Source organism: Lolium rigidum, chromosome 1 (assembly GCF_022539505.1).
Source record: "Lolium rigidum isolate FL_2022 chromosome 1, APGP_CSIRO_Lrig_0.1, whole genome shotgun sequence".
In the NCBI taxonomy this organism is placed as follows: Eukaryota; Viridiplantae; Streptophyta; class Magnoliopsida; order Poales; family Poaceae; genus Lolium; species Lolium rigidum.
In genome coordinates, this window is record NC_061508.1 from 287,475,101 (window position 1) to 287,475,727 (window position 627).

Sequence of the window (627 nt, forward strand, 5' to 3'; positions counted from 1 at the left end):
CGTGGTGAACAGACAGACGCCATAGGATGGCTTAAGTTGGGGCCGAGTTGAACGCTAGAGGATTCGGGGGAGGGTTTTGGATCAGGTAGGACGAACTTCCGGGTGCTTTCCTCAAGAACTTGGCCAAGGCCAGAGGTAGAAGAAGAGAGACACAAGGATGAACTCCGTTTTAGATCTTCTCTATTCCATGAACAAGGTTACAGGAAGCTTTCATACACATATGCTCGTATTATCTCGTCGTCGTCTTACACTCTCGTCGTCTCGTGCCCGTGAAGAGGGCTGCCCCCTCTCCTTATATAGGGGAGAGGGTGGCTTACAGGGGAAGAAACCCTAATGGCATCTTTGAACAGACAAACTACTTTATAAAGCTACTTTACAAAGCTACTTTAATCATAGGTGACGCCGGTATCTTCTTTAATCAGGGAAGGCTGATGTCCTCCGGTTGCTTTGGGCATCACCATTGTCTTTTACGTCATGGCTTCGTTTAAAGCCACTTTGCTTAGCTCATCTTTGTCTTCTAGCTCCTGGGAGAATCTTTGACCAGCTCTGCTTATACCGGTAATCCGGTATCTTCTTAGCTTGTTCCGGCATGCCTATCCTTGGGCATACCGGTATCGGTTCCTTAGC